The following is a 16,131-nucleotide window of genomic DNA, read 5'->3' on the forward strand; positions in this document are numbered from 1 at the left end:
TTATCAAACATATTTAGATAGCTTTCATTTCCAGTGTTGCTATCTGTATCATTTATATACACTAAAAACATAATTGGTGCCAGCACTGAGCCCTGTGGAACTCCACCAGTCACTTCCCACCATGATGAGTAATTTCCCCTTAGTACTGTTCTCATTTCTCTTTTTTTGAGAAAATCCTTTATCCAACAATACTGTTTGCCTTGGATTCCTCCTTGATGGTACAGTTTCTATAAAAGTCTTTGATGTGGTACTGTCAAATGCTTTCTTGAAATGTAAATAGATACTGTCCACACATCCTTCTCTTTTCTGTAATGTTTCTGTTACTCTGTCATAGTAGCTCAACAGATTAGTAACACATGATTTTCCCTTTCTGAAACCAAACTGTCTTTCTGTTATAATACTGTGTTGTTCTAGATGATTTCATCCATCCATCCATCATCCAATCCTACATTGCCCCAGGAGGAGAGTAAGAGCCCGGGGCTAGGCAGTTGGTCCCGACATTTAAGATGAAAGTGACTAGATGATTTACCCAAACTTTTCTTATCAGCTTTTCTAATACCTTGCTTACAACACTGGTTAGTGATACTGGTTGGTAGTTGAGTGGATTTTGTCTGTTCCCTTTCTTGAATAAGGGGACAATGTTTGCTTTCTTCCAAATATCAGGTAGTTTACCTTGTCCCATGGTATCCTTGAAAATTAAAGATAATGGTTTACTTAACTCCTTTGCACATTCATGTAGAAGTGGTATGTCTCTCTCCTGTACCACGTCAATTGCTCTTGAGTAAAAGCTCAACAAGTTGGAAACTCATAACCTTCCACTTCTAAATCCAAACTGACATTCAGCCAAAATATTAATCTCTTCTAGATATTTTATCCATCTGTCTTTCAGGATTCTCTCACACAATTCCGCGACCATGCTGGTTAGGGACACTAGTCTATAATTCAGGGGTTCTTTCCTGTTTCCTCCCTTATAAATTGGTACCACATTTGCTCTCTTCCATTCTTGTGGCACTTTCCCCTCTTCCAGAGAACACACAACTAAACTGTGAATTTTATCCGTCAAATGAGGTGACCATACCACAGCTGCATACTCTAGTCTTGGTCTTATCATGGTCACCATTAACTCCCTCAGCATTTCCTCGTCCATATAATTAAAAGCGATTCTCATGTTGGTAAGTAATCCTTGAGCTCTCCAGTGATTCTGTTTGTATGCTTTTCAAGTCATCCTGAATAATGATTCGCAAGTCTTTCTCATCTTTTCTTTTAATATTATCTCATTGCCCATTTTATATGTCCAGTGCGGTCTTTTTTCACTCATTCCTATTTCTGACACATGACACTTCTTGGCATGAAAATCCATTTTCCAAGTCTGGCTCCATCTGTGGAGTTTGTCCAAGTCCCCTTGCAGTTTTTTACAACTATCAGTACCTTTAAAATGTTTTGTGGTTTTAGCATCATCTGCAAACATACACGTGTAACTATTCAGACCCTCTGGCAAATCATTTACATATATCAGAAACATTATTCTGGTTAATATAGAGCCCTGGGGTACTCCACTCTTGCACGAGATCCAGGAGATTTTGGTCCCAACAGCGTTCTTGGCTTATTATATCTAGAGTATTCCAATTTATATTTGTATTAAAATCTCCAGTTAGTATAATTCTTTCCGATTTCTCTTCCATTTTATGGAGTAATGCTCTTAAACTCTGACTTGTACTCTCTGCCAGGTCCTCTTATTCGTCTCTTTCCCATGTGTTTGATCTGGGTGGCATGTACAAAATGGCTACAATTACTTTCCTTTCAGATGTATTGATCTCTACTGCAATCAGTTCTACATGTGAGGGTATATCTAGTTCTGTTTCTTTGACTTTTTGTTTTTCTTAGTTAATATTATAATTCCTCCTCCTTTTTTTAAGTTCCTATCTCTTTTCCATATATTATATTCCTCTAAGTTTAGTAGGTCATTTGATATCCTTGGTGTTAATTTTGTTTCAGTTAGGCATATTATATGTGGTTCATTTTCTCTGACATAATCAACATCTCTAATAATTTAGTTACAATTCCATCCACATTTGAGTACATCAACTTAATCATCTTGTTTATATACTTGTCATGACATGGTTCTACTACCTTCCTCCTTTTTATTCCCTCCTGTTTATGTACCACTTTTGTACCTGCAATCCTATTACTTTGTAAAAAAAACTGTATTCTTCTCCTCTTCTGATTTTCCCTCATTTTTTGTTTTTGCTTCCTCCCTCTTCTCTTTCAGTAATTCCAGTTCCTCTTGTGTTAGGCATCTTTTTATCCATACATTTTTGAACTCCTCTTTTTCCATAAGATTCTTTGCATTTTTTAGTATCTCCTCCACGGTGTTTACACTCTGGAAGGTTACCTTTAGGGGTCTTGACTTGCTTTTCTTGTATTTCCCTAACCTTTTGTGTTCCTCTATGTCTTTACTACAGATTTCCTCTGATACTTCTTTCAATAAGCTCATTACATTTGTGTGTGTGTGTGTGTGTGTGTGTGTGTGTGTGTGTGTGTGTGTGTCTCTCTCTCTCTCTCTCTCTCTCTCTCTAATGCTGGTACCTCTTCCCCTCATTTTTTTTATTTTTATTTTTTTGTCCTTCTATACAGTCATTATTCAACCTCTTACTTCTGTTTGATGTTCTTAGGTTTGTTTTTTCACCTGTTAAACATATTATATACAGTATGGCCTTATAAGTTGTAGATTGGAGTTACCAGTCATAGCTTGTAGTTCAAGATGATTTACAAGTGTTATAGTGATAACAGATTCATTCACTTCTCAGTTACATATATAATATACAGTACTGTTGAACTGGGTGATATTTCTGTATACTATTGAGCCAGTGCTGAACATGGTGTTTAAATTTATTGCAGTTTTGCAAATGCTGAAGCAGTAAATTTTGATCAAAGGTTAATTACAGTAGAGAGTGAGACTCAGTTTACTCTGTGAAGAGCTTCTGCTCTTTGCATTATACCTTTGTATGATGTGAAGAGCAGAAACTTGTAGGGTTTGGAAATGGAAGATCTGCCATTTAATTGTTCCGGATGGTAATTTCCATGGTTACTGCAGCACTTCATCCCATTGCCAAATATAACTGGATGAAACAGACAGAGCAAAACAAAGAAATGCACATGTGAATTATGTGCTATGCTGATTTGTATGTTGTGCTCAGCAGTAGTTAGTGTGGAACAAGCATTAATAAGTTATTAACATCATTATGATTAGTGTCCTGTCTCTTTTCTTCTCACCTGTTTACAAAGATGATATTCACACTTATAGTACAGTAATGCATGTATTCTTGCTGGTGTACCGTAGGTGACTCTGGTAGTGGAGGCGAGTGTGAAGACCTTGCAAGAGCAGTACAGCGGCTCTCTCAGATGACCCTTTTGATGGATCAGGTGGATTCTCGTATCAATTGCAATTGCTTAGAATACCTTCTCAATGAGCGATCCATGTCAATAAAAACCTCATCCCAGAAAGGGATGACCAAGCAATTGTTGCTATCAGGTAGGTTCATAACTTCTGCTCATTAAAGGTAACTTGAACCATGTACAGTACTTGTATACAGTAGGTATATACCACTTTCTTTTTTGTGTCAAAAAACTAAATGCAACACTTCTTCCTCATCTTGAATCCTCTCTTCATTTGTGTATAATATACAGTAATTGTCTTCCAGCATATTCACCTGAATGCTATTCTTTTGATTCAGCTGAAGGATATGTTTCTTCCTCCTATCCAAATCACTCAGATATACTGTACTCACTTAAAAATTTTATCACTCCCTCACTGGCATGTACGAGAAAAATTTGTGCTTAAAGAACAAATGATGAAAAAGAGGACTTATGTACCTAGGAGGAAAATATGGAAGCTGAAAAACCAAGTAGTAAGGGATGCCTTCTATAGCGAGTTGAGGAGAGTGGTGGCTGAACAGGGAGCTGTAGACAGAGGCGTTAATGAACAGTACAGAGCCCTCAAGAACAATTTCTTGAGAGTTACTGATGTAACATGCGGCTGGACAAGAGGACCACCAAGACATAAAGTAACTTGGTGGTGGGATGAGGGTGTAGAAGCTGCAATTCAGGAGAAAAGGCTTTTCCGGGTTTGGAAGAAGGGTGGTAGCAAAGAGGAATATTTGGCTGCCAAGCGTAGGGCTAGGAGAGAGGTATACAGGGCAAAGTCTGAGTCACAGAGACAATTACTTGATAACCTAAATCATGGGGAAAGGAAAAATATATTTAGGGTGGCAGGTCAGGTGAAGAGGGATAATCGGGATATCATAGGTGAGCAGTGTGTGAAGAATGATGAAGGAAGGGTAGTGGTGAACAGTGAGGATATTAAAGATGCATGGAGAGAGCATTATAACCGGTTGTTGAATGAGGAGTTTGACTGGGACAGGGAAGGTTTGGAGCCAGCAGATCCAGTGTCTGGCCCTTGGCCTTTGATTGATACTGCTACTGTGAGTGAGGCAATAGGCAGGATGAGGGTGGGGAAGGCAGCAGGTGTGTCTGGGTTGACTGCCGAAATGTTGAAGGCCTCAGGCGATATAGGGGTGAGTTTAGTCACTGACCTGATAAATAGGATTATTTATGAGTGTGTTGTCCCAGATGATTGGCTGAAGAGTGTAATTGTAAATGTGTATAAAGGGAAGGGTGATGCCCTGGAAAGAGGGAATTATAGAGGTATAAAGCTTTTAGATCAGATAATGAAGGTAATGGAGAGAGTTTTAGAAGGTATGATTAGAGAAAGAGTGAATATTGATGAGATGCAGTTTGGGTTTATGCCAGGTAGGGGGACCACTGATGCCATATTCATTGTTCGACAGCTTCAGGAAAAATATATTGGTAGGAGAAGGGATCTTTATTTTGTTTTTGTTGATTTGGAAAAGGCCTTTGACAGAGTCCCTAGAGAGGTGGTGAAGTGGGCAATGAGAAAGCTTGGCTTGGAGGAGTGGCTGGTTAGGGTGGTTATGGCCATGTATGTGGGTGCTCACACCCAGGTGAGAGTGAATGGAGATTTGAGTGATGAGTTTTCCGTGAATGTTGGTGTGCATCAGGGGTCAGTCTTGAGTCCCATGTTGTTTATCATGGTACTTGAAGCCCTTTCACGTGACTTTAGAAACGGACTCCCGTGGGAGTTGTTGTATGCTGATGATTTGGTGTTGATTGCAGTGAATGAAAGGGAGGCGGAGGAAAGGTTTAGGAAGTGGAGAGATGGTATGGGGCAAAAGGGTTTAAGGGTAAATGCAGATAAAACAAAAGTGATGATATCTAGGGTTGGTGGCGGTACTGTCAAAGACGAGGGAGAGTGGCCATGTGCAGTTTGCCACAAGGGCGTGGGAAGTAATTCCATCTTGTGCGGTGTGTGTGATAAATGGGTGCATAAGAGATGTAGTGGTATCAGAGGTAGACTGCGAGATAATGCTGATTTTATGTGTACGGCGTGCCGGGGTGAGCAGGTGGAGATCGTCAGACGTGAAAGAATTGAACTTGCTGGTGAATCTCTTGAGTGTGTGGAAGAGTTTTGTTATTTAGGAGACATGTTGTGTGCTGGAGGTGGGGCTGGAGCTAGCTCTGTGGCTAGGGTGAGAAGTGGTTGGAAGAAGTTCAGGGAGCTCTTGCCTCTCCTGACATTGAGGGGGCTCTCCCTACGTGCTAAGGGGTCTTTGTATGCAGCGTGTGTTAGGAGTGTAATGCTGTATGGCAGTGAGACCTGGGCAGTGAAGGAGGAAGACATTCGCCGGCTCAGACGTACAGAAATGACAATGATTAGGTGGATGTGCGGTGCGTCCCTGCGTCCAGGGCCTGGAGGGGCTGGGTTTACAATGGAAGAGTTGAGAGGTAGGATGGGACTGGAGTGTATTGGTGTTGTGATGAGGAGAGGTAGATTAGGGTGGTTTGGACATGTGGAGAGGATGGGGGATGATAGTTGGGTGAGGAAGGTGAGAGGTGTTAATATTGGGGGTGGGGTTATGAGGGGTAGACCGAGAAAGACATGGGACGAGGTCATTAAGTGTGACCTTAGGGTTAAGGGACTGAACAGGGAGGCTGCAATGGATCGTGCAGCATGGAGAGCCGCCATTAGGTGACCAAGGCCGACACATGCAAGCATGTTGGAGCCTTTAAAAACGAAAACGACGACGAAAACGAAACGTAGAACAAACTAGCTGCTTCATCAACAGAATAAGCTGTCAGTATTTAGTCTGTATGAGTCTCAGAGTTACCCACAAGTCACATTCTCTGGCCAGCCCCTCCAGTTCAGCAGACCGCAGAATCTTGGGACTCACTGGATACACATGTGACTTTTTCTTAGCATGCAAACAACATTGGTGCAATGCTCCTACATGAACTGAGGACACTACAGATGCTGGCAGGTGTGAGCTTTGGCTATCAGAAAGAATTGTTGATAATAATTGACAAGCAATTACACTCAGTCTTCGAGTAACACGGACGACATACTGTACACTGGACAAGGACCGTGGTGCTCAAGCCTGTGTCACTCAGACAATATGTTTGTTTATTTAATGGTTCAGTGTAGTATGACGTCTTACCAAAACTCTTATTTTTACCTCTTCTTACCACCCAGTCCCATATAAATTACCCCCTACTTATACCCATCATCAGCTAAAACATTGAAAGAGCTATAACTTGCCAGCAAAGGTACCCGGTGTTGCCGGGCCAAAAAAAAGGCAAACACTCTAATCTTATTTGTTCTGGTTCAATCATTCTCTCTACTCCAGAAAGACCATGTGCTTCTTGTGGTTTTGAAGGGGGGTTATAAGAGGTCCAGAAACTTTCCATTTCAGCTTTCACAGACTAATGCACAGTATTTGTGTGCACTTGTTTACTCTCAAGCCCCGGTTACACACTAGCGACTCAAGGTCATGTCTTAGTTGGCTCCCACTCCTTCTGACTGGCCTCGAATCTGCTCTGCTCACGACTGCCTGATGACCGGGCGTGACGTCCTCAAGAACATGACAAGATCACGAGGCGACCGTGAGGTGACGGAGCTACGGGTTTTCAAATTTGAAATTTAACAAATTTTTGTCAGCCACGACTGTGACACGACTGCCCACGAACACAAGACAACTGCATGACTCGTTTGGGGAATGCACCCCAACCTCCCCACAACCAACCCATGGGGCGGGGCATCACACCTGGACCACCGATGACACCCAGTGTGGGGCAGGGCATCACACCTGGACCACCAATGACACCCAGTGTGGGGCAGGGCATCACACCTGGACCACCAATGACACCCAGTGTGGGGCAGGGCATCACACCTGGACCACCAATGACACCCAGTGTGGGGCAGGGCATCACACCTGGATCACCAGCGACACCCAGTGCATCACCATGCACCTCTCCTGTGGTCCACTCACTGTCAAAAACAAGAGACTGCTCATGACATGCAGTCGTAATGTTTCCCCCCCCCCCCCAACAGCATCATGACACGCAACTACTGCATCACGATGCTTCTGATTGAGCTAAGACTGCTTCACGACCAATGTACGACACTCCTGACTGCAACGCAACTGTGACATGATTTTTGGCAAGTCAAACGTTAAAAAATCGTGAGGCCCGACGAGTTGTCCCATCAGCTCACGAGCACCCGAAAGATTTCAGGCTTTGCCGGCGAATCAATGGACGATCGATGAGAAAATGCGTTACGACTGTGACTCGCACGGCGGTCGGACCTTGAGTTGCTTGTGTATGACCAGGGCTTTACCGGTGACCCCAAATGACCTTCAACCGGTGACCTCAGATGACCTTGGAGATCAGCCTCACATAGCTTGTGTCGGACCTGGAGGTCATGTGATTCTTTATGGCAAGAATTGGGCTGCTGGGTCCAGTCGTTCGAGTTTGTATTACCGGTGAACCAGTGTTCCATGTTGGCAGACAGTGCCTCACTATAGCGAGGCATAGGGAAGAATGGAGGTTTGGTTCATGGATGGATGCCATATTTGCATCTCTCCATCCAGTTAATAGAGGCACTATAGTAGGCTCCACATTAGTCTGGTTCACAAGATATAGTAAATTATGTATTACCAAACCATAACTGCCATTTTTATGTTTTTTTGAGGGGATGGGGAGAGGAGGGGTTTGTTCCTATCTTAATGTGGTGCTTCAAATATGTTATCTATATATGTATGTGACTTTTTTTTTTTTTTTCAGGAGTCAGTGTTACCAGTGATGAACCTGCTCATCAGTGGCAAGAGTCGGGACCTTCTGTTGGCTGCTGCAGCTGCATCAGGAAGCTTACACATATTTGCACAGAAATTTGTTAAATCAATGAAGCTAGTATGGTAAGATTTTAAAGATTCTTTGCACAGATTCTTTTGAACTTGAAAATTTGAAAAAGTAAGTGAGCTCTTTTCATGATCTGAAATCAGATCAAAGCTGGATATCCGACCCTGTGTAATTTTATTTTATTTTGTGTGTGTGTGTGTGTGTGCATGCATGCGTGCATCCGTGTGCACTTGTGTGCATGTGTGTGTGTGTGTGTGTGTGTGTGTGTGTGTATATATTTATCTAGTTGTAGTTAGTGGTAGATGGTGGTGATCATCATCCACTCACTTGATATAGTACTACCTACTTCTTCCTTAGCCTTTGTCATTCTTTTTCTGTGCCTGCTCTCCTCTTTTCCTATTTCTCCCATCTTTCCTGTCACTTCTTATTACTTTTTTTCCTTTACAGGTGGCTTTACATTGAGTGACAAGCCAAATGGTTTCCTGTAAGTCAAGAAACCATTAGCAGCGCTGGGTGGTAACCATATAACCAAACCATACATGCCCCCTACATGTCAACAAGTGGGTTGGTGGATGGTTAGTGCCCCTTCTTATAATACAAATAACTCAAAGTCAAATAGCCACCCCTTATAGGATTATAGCATCTGGCAATGGATAGATAGATAGATTTATCTAGTTGTGATATACAGGAAATGAGCTATGCTCGTATGGTCACATCTCCATTTCTCAACCAGTTAATCTTTGCTTTAACCTCATTTAAGTTTTTGGAGTGGATGATCTCTTTGTCCTAGCTATTCCACAGGTCTGTGCATCTGTATGTAAAACTGTATGTTTTGATATCCTTCAAGCAACTTGCCTTTTTCAATTTCTTTCCATGTCTTCGTGTTCCTCCCCCATCCCATACATCAGATCATCCCTGTCATTTGTGTCTACTCCCATTATGGCCCTGAACCCTTCAGTCTTGTCACCCCTCTCTCTTCTTCCTTCTAAGTAAGGCAGACCCAGCTTTTCTAGTCTTTCCTGGTATGATAGATCTGCCAGACTGGGGACCACCTTTGTTGCTCTTCTTTGTATTCTCTTGATATTGTTTATATCTTTCTTTATATGTGGGGACCACAACACTTCCTCATATTCCAGCCTTGGGTAGGTCATAGCCACTACCAGTTTTTTCATAATCTCCTCATCTATGTATTGAAATGCCACTCTTGTTTGTTAGGAGCTCATATGTCTGTCTGACAGTCTTATTAATGTGTTTTTTGGGAGACAAATTATCCTGGACCAACATTCCCAGGTCTTCTCTTCTCTTGCTTTTGTGATTGGGTCCTTTCTCTTCGAGTAATTTAGTGATGGCCTCCCAGTACTTTTACCCATTTCCAATATTTTGCACTTTTTTGCATTGAGTTTCATTTCCCATACCTGGCTCTAATCATAAATCCTGTCCTGATCTTCCTGTAGCATTTTACATTCCTCTTCAACTTCTACTCTCCTCATGATCTTTGTAGCATCTGCAAACTTGAACAAGCTTTCCAGGAGTAGGCTATAAAAAAACAAGTTTATGAATGGTAGGCATGTTTTAAGAAAGGCAACATGTCAGTCCAAGACTCTCCTTGTCCTGGCCACCTTTTGACCTCTCAGACAGATGAAAGCATTGAGAAAATTTGACAGGCAAGCCTGGAAGATCACTATTGATGAACTACTGGAGGCCACAGGCATTTCTTGGAGTTCATTTCAACGGATTTTGACACAATATCCTTGCATGCACCAAGTCTTGGCAGAATTCATCTCCTGTCATCTAATGGAAGATCAAAAAACAAATCCTGTGAATGTGTGTCTGATCTTGAAAGAACAGTTGAGTAATGACCCATAATTTCTTTCAAGTGTTATCACAGGTGATGAGACCTGGGTTTATGGGTGTGACCCTGTAACAAAGCAACAGTCCAGTCGGTGGAAGACGCTAACATGTCCAAGGCCAAAATAAGCATGTCAGGTCACGTCCAACATCAAGACTGTTAGTCTTGTTTTTTGACATTGAGGTAGTTATTACAAAGAATTTGTTCCCTGTGGACAGACTCAGAACCATAATTTTTACATTACAGTGCTGAAGCATCTGTGGGAGAGCATCAGGCACAAACATCGAGAGAGTGATGCACCCAGAAATGGTTCTTGCATTGCATCACAACAAAACTCCATCACACACACTGCAATGTTAATTCTGCAGTTTTTGGCCACAAACAGTCATTGTTGCTCTGCACGTCCCGTCATGCTCACCGGATCTCTTTCCCTGTGATTCTTTCTTGTTCCCTGAAATTAAGTTATAAAGAAAAAGTGGAAGATTTTACAACTTACAAGACATCCAGGAAAAAAACCAGGAATCTCTGGACAAGGTGACAAAAGAAAACTACAGGAAGTGTCTCCAGGAATGGGAAAAGTGCCAGGACAAGTGTACAGAGTCCCATGGGGACTACTATGAATGGAACTAAAATGGATTTGCTGTAAGTTTTGTAATGAAGGTTTATGTTTACAATTCCAGGAAATTTGGGGTCTCCCCTTGGATGTGAAGAGTCCTGTACAGTAAGCCCTCGAAATACAAAAACCCGAAGTACGAATTTTCGATGGTACAAAATCGATTAATATGGGACAAATTCCACAGTACGGAAATATCTGTCTCGATGATACGAAAATCGATACTCGATATGAAAGGAAATGCAGAGATAGCCCGATTATTCAGACTATATGATGTGAAGAAGTGCCTGAATAGTCTGAAATAACGATTAATCTGGCGGAAACAAAACACAACCACTGTTAGATTGATTTATTTACCGGTAAATGTACAATGATAGACACAACTATCTTCCCAGTTCAGTCTGAAGAAAATTTACACCAGGTGAAATACAATGAAAACCCTGTTTCTACTAGTGCGTGTTTCAAATGGTTCGATTTTTCCACGCTGTATTCGTCAGACTTTGGGAAGATACTTGCGTCATTCATTGTACACTTGAAGCAGCAGAAAGACCTTACCAATTCAATTCATAATCCTCCAGCTTGTTTCTGTAATTTTCTGACAACTTTCAGTTTGGCAAATTACTTTTTCTTGCTGAAAAATTTCCTCCCCGTTATTATCGTCACTTTCCCCTACAATTGTTTCCAGCGCAGTGGAAGAAACTCAGCGTGCTCAAAGGTGGATATCTTTTCCCAATTTCCCAACTGGAGGTTAGGTTAGGTTAAAATTATTAGGTACAGATAAGCTCGGTTTGGCCATTATGTTAATGAAATAAACAAGAGTTGTCACACCAGAACAGCTAAAAATGATGGGGAAACAGATTTAATAAGAAACGTTTACTGTATTTACCAACCCAGAAATAATCTGAAAAATACAACCGACTATCAGGAAGAACTGATTTGGTAAGGTGCTTTTACTGCTTAAAGTAACACATATGTTTAGCCCCCTCAATCGCTGTGGGTTCAGATATTTGCTTGCTCCCGTGGTCGGCCTTGGGACCATTTTTTCAAAGTTCTAAAATCAATTTATTTTTCTTCCATATGTGAAAAGACACCTCTGGCACACCTGGCTTTTATTTTTTTATTATTTTTTATTTTTTTTATTTTTTTTTTTTTCCTAAACCCATCCTGTGATTTGCTATGATTTGTGTAAGAATTAATAAAATTAGGATGCGTGTTACATCAGCATGTATACATCGACCGAAAACATCTGGGACGAAGTGAACTGTAAACGCCAGACTGCTTGAGGTGGTAGAGTAGGGTCGTGTAAACACACCAGTGACCCTCATTCCCCTCCCATAATTGCTCGCAGTTTTTTTTAGCTCACCCTAACTCAACGTCACCGACACCAGTACAGTAAGGCGTTGTTCAGGGCCAGCAGCTATGAAAGCGATAATGGAATACATTATTGTTTGTATCAGTCCTCTCTCTTTCACTCATACACATAAGAACAAACAATAGAATGAGCAGTAAATCTACACTAACTCAAAGGAGCAGAAATAACTGTGCTCAGTCGGTCCGAAATATATTGGGAAGAGTGATACCGAATGAAGAATGTGGAACTGAATGCTAACCTACGAGAACATGTGGGATGAAAAAGTAATTTTTTTCTGATTAGCAAATACTTTTGTTCCATATCGTCTCTTAAAATTGTAAAACCCATAATCTTCCGTGTAAGCATACAGCCTAAAGACCTTACCAATTCAGTTCATATTCCTCTAGTTTGTCTTCTATACTTTTCTATTTTGAGGGTGGTAAATTATGTTCCCTTGCAGAAAGAAACTTACTCAAAATTAGGACACATGTAACATAAGCATGTTAAACATTGGCGTAATTGTTCACAGTTTTTTATAATGCCCTAACTCAACGTAATTGACACCGAAACAGTGAAGTGTTGTTCAGGGCCAGCAGTTATGAAGGGGTTAATGGAATACTGTATGAAAATTCAAAATGGGTGCAGTGCATAGCGCCGCACTCGCTTGCCGAGAGAAAACAAACTAACCCCTCTCTGGTAAACAAATTTTCACGCGCTTCTCAGTTGAGTCCACGTCCCTCATCTCTTCACAGCCTTGCTGTACGAGAGGATATTTTCGCAGCCCTTCACCTTTTCATATTGTTCCGCCATGCCTCCCAAGCACCCTGCATCATCTCCAGCATTGGGGGAGCAGCACCGTACTCTAATTCTGGAAAGGAAATTGGAAATTATAAGACCCCATAAGGAGGGGCAGGAAGTCTCGGAGATTGGGTGTGCTTTAGGCCTTGCTGTTTCCACCATTGGGACTGCAACGAAGAAAAAGGAGATGTACAAGAATATGGCCACCTCTTTCTCTACAGTTGTATACAGGTATTGCGTACTTCTTAACAGAGGGGAGTGAAGTTTAGGTGGGGGCCCGAGGGGGTCCTGGAACACATCCCCTCATTTATATGTATATTTCAATGGGGAAAATCGTTCCGATATATGAAATTTCGAATTACGAAAGTTTTTTTTGGTCCCTGTCCCTTTCGTATATCAAGGACTCACTATACTTTCTTTCACCATTTCAGGTTCCTATCTGACCCCATCTTTAAGTGGGAAAATGATTCTAAATAATAATGATAAGTTTTATGTTACTTCATGCTGTGTTACACAGAATGCTAAAATTCTCTCTATCTATCTATCTATCTATTGCCTGATGCCATAATCCCGTTAGGGGTGGCCATATGACTCTGAGTTATTTGTTTTACAGGAAGGGGCACTAACCCTCCACCAACCCACTTGATGACACGTAGGGAGCACGTAATTGTTTGGTTATATGGTTACCACCCAGCGTTGTAAATGGTTTCTTGGCTCACAGGAAACCATTAGGCTTGTCACTCAATGTAAAGCCACCTGTAAAGGAAAGAAAAGCAATAAGAAGTGACAGGAAAGATGGGAGAAATAGGAAGAGAGGAGGGCAGGCACAGAAAAAGAATGATAAAGGCCGAGGAAGAAGTAGGCAGCACTACATATTCACAATACAGTAAACCCCTTCATAAATTGAACTATATGTGGATCTAGGGTAGTTCAACCTACAAATTTTTTGACTAACTGGAAATAATTGTAAAAAACTATATTAGCCCCCTCCCCCTCAGTAATCACCAGTTATGTACAGTTACTTGTTTATTAACGCTAAACTAAGGAAGGATTCTAAAGCAATAGAAATAAACATTTCGGCACATGTTATAGGCTAGGCCAGGATAGGAGGTTGCATAGGTGGAGGGATGCAGTAGTCACTTAATTACGTAAAGTTCTGCACTTTTATACTTCACTTTACAATCAGTTGAACTAAAATGTAACACTTGGGATATAATAAACTAAAATGTAGCACTTGGAATATAAGAAAGTAAAATGTAACCTTTTGAATAAACACTAAGTCATGCCTCAACCAGAGTTCGACTAGCTGGAAACTCTGCCTTCTACAGGGTCAACGTATCGAGGTTTTACTGTACTGTAGTTCTGTAATGTCGTAACAGACATACATTTGTATCAGTAATTTTCATTTATTAGCCCCTTTAATCATGATGCTGCCTCTCAGCTTTTCTTGCTGTATGTATCTGTAAGCTGGGTAGAAATATAGAGGACTGAATACTGTCTTCTGCACAGGATCCACAGCCTGGTGAAACTTCAAAGATGGCTGCAAACCGTGCTCTTATGTTTAACATCTCCTTCCTGCTGTTGTGTCACATTGTCCAGCTGTATGGAATTGATGTAAGTAAGATCTCTTCTCTATTCTGTAGAGGTCGTCTTATATATCTTTGTTGCTGGATAATACAAAAGCATAACTTGTACAGCAGTCTGATGATTAACTAAGAAGACTTTATTTTTATTATTATTATTATTATTATGATATTTATTTTTTCAATTTATTTTTTCTTTTGGCACCTGGTGATTTAGTGGGAAATTACGGTGCTCCAATCGGATTGAGCTGGCGAAGGTTTATATCCAAGGGATGGTTGGGGTTTATTACTCATGTAATGCCACTTAGTGATGAGTGAGGCCGGTCACTATCATCTTAAATGTCAGGACCAATTTGCTTAGCCCCGGGTTCATATGCTTCTCATGGGGCAATGTAGGATTGGATGATGAATGAATGAATGATATTTATTTTTTATTTTTTGCTACTACCAGTCATTGTTATACAGCTTAAGAAAGATTCCTTACCATGAAGGAGTAAAAAATCCCAATTAACCTTCTCCATGCAATAACACAATTTGTACTTAATTCATGTTACTGTTAGACTATAATAGTTTGCTAAGGAAAACCCATTGTGATGAATGGGTTGAGATAATGTAGTACAGTAGTATCTGTTCATAAGCTTTAACCCTTTGGAGATGGGATGTTTCCATCAGCAGAGTGAAATTGGTAACAACTAGCATAAAATTATTAAATGTCCCAGGTCTCATTTGTCCTTTTTGGCATAAAAAGCATCTTTTATAACAATACAGTTCTGTAATTTGTTATACTTGAAAGAAAATTCTGCATTTGGAGGCTGCAATAGGATTATTAGTACATTAAAATGTGTTAGCGGCATAAGAACTAACAGTCAGGAATAGGAGCATTGGGGTGGTAGGTGGGGGCACTCAACATCCACTCACTCGATGTAGTGCTGCTCTTGGGTGGCTACCCTTTCCTCTCTTCCTTCGTTGTTTCCTCTTATGTCATTCTTTCCTCTTCCTTCTGTCTATGAGTGACAAGCCAAATGGTTTCCTGTACACCAGGAAACCATTTACTATGCTGGGTGGTAACCATATATCTAGACTATGGCACCTGGTGGTGTAGTGGGTAATTAAGGCACTCCAGCCTGATTGAGCCTGTGTCAGTTCATATCCAAGGGGTGGTTGGAATTTATTGCTCACGTAATGGCATACAGGGAAGAGTGAGGCTTGTCACTGTCATCTTAAATGTCCCAGCTTACCTTTCCCGGGCTCCTACAATCCTCATGGGGCAGCACAGGTTTAGATGATGGATGGATGGATGGTATTTGGAGTATTGTAGATTGCATAGGATAAGAAACAGTGAAGGCTTGGCCATAATGACATCTCCACCTGCCATGTGGGGTTATGGACAGCATTCTGCATGGCCATAAAAACTAGGACAATAAATCATGTGGGTCAGTCAGCCAGAGTTTGTCATAGGCTGTGCTCCCTCCCTCACTCAGCAGTGTGGGATCATTCTGATATGTGTAATATTAACTTTAGTAAAGCCCACTTTAAAATAATAAGTACATGCTGTAGAGAAAATCTAAGAACATTGGAATACATTTGTTACGGCAGAAGATTATTTTCTTATGCTTTGCTTGATGGAAATAATAAGTAGAATGATCTTCCTTTCTCATTCCTCCTT

At 41.1% G+C, this 16,131-nt stretch overlaps 1 pseudogene; it reads left to right on the forward strand.

The window, feature by feature from the left end:
- Window positions 1–16,131, forward strand: part of LOC145389885 (mediator of RNA polymerase II transcription subunit 24-like) — a 51,006-nt pseudogene that overhangs the window by 24,475 nt on the left and 10,400 nt on the right.

This window comes from Coenobita brevimanus, unplaced genomic scaffold (genome assembly GCF_032717465.1).
Source record: "Coenobita brevimanus isolate Jiangsu-jjx unplaced genomic scaffold, ASM3271746v2 jjx.HiC_scaffold_2584, whole genome shotgun sequence".
Classification (NCBI taxonomy): Eukaryota; Metazoa; Arthropoda; class Malacostraca; order Decapoda; family Coenobitidae; genus Coenobita; species Coenobita brevimanus.